This window comes from Chrysochloris asiatica, unplaced genomic scaffold, assembly GCF_000296735.1.
Source record: "Chrysochloris asiatica unplaced genomic scaffold, ChrAsi1.0 scaffold00016, whole genome shotgun sequence".
Lineage (NCBI taxonomy): Eukaryota > Metazoa > Chordata > Mammalia > Afrosoricida > Chrysochloridae > Chrysochloris > Chrysochloris asiatica.
The window spans coordinates 22350439-22351354 of NW_006408534.1; positions in this window are offsets into that span (position 1 = coordinate 22350439).

Consider the following 916-nt stretch of genomic DNA (forward strand, 5'->3'; position numbering starts at 1 on the left):
GTCAATAAAGCACAGGTAAACATCTTTCTGATATTCTCTGCTTTCAGCCAAGATCCATCAGACATCAGCAATGATATCCTTAGTTCTACAGCCTCTTTTGAATCTGACTTAAAGCTCTGGAAGTTCTTTGTATGCTTGCAGCTATTTCTGTATTATCTTTAGTCGATGATTTCCGCATTCCATTGAGTCACCTCTCTTTAGAATGGGCACAAATATGGATCTTGTCCAATCAGTCAGCCAGATTTCTTCCATATTTCTTGTTAGAGATGACTGAGTGCCTCCTGTACTGGCTCACTTTCTTGAAATATTTTAATATTTATTCCATCAATTACTGGTGCCTTGTTTTTTGTCAATTCTTTCAATACACCTTGGACTTCCTCCTTCAGTATCATTGGCTCTTGATCATACACTACCTCTTGAAATGACTGAATATCAACCATTTCCTTTTGGTACAGTGACTCTGCATATTCCTTCCATCTTCTTTGGATGCTTTCTGCATCATTCAATAATTTGTCCAGAGAATCCTTCAATAATGAAAGTCAAGGCTGGAATTTTTTCTTCAGTTCCTGTTGCTTGAGAAATGGAGTGTGTTCTTCCTTTTTGATTTATTGACTCAAGATCTTTGCACATTTTGTTGTAATATATGGCTTTATCTTCTCTAGCTGACCTTTGAAATTTTCTGTTCAGCTCTTGTACTTCCTCATTTCTTCCATTTGTTTTAGTATCTCTACAATGGACAGCAAGTTTCAGTGTCTGTTCTGGCATCCATTTTGACCTTTTCCTTCTTTCTTCTCTTCTTAATGAGTCTTTGCTTTCTACCTGTATGATGTTTTTGATGTCACACTATAATTCTTCTGGTCTTCGGTCTTTAGTGTTTATTGTATCAAATCTGTTCTTCAGATGATCTCCAAATTCA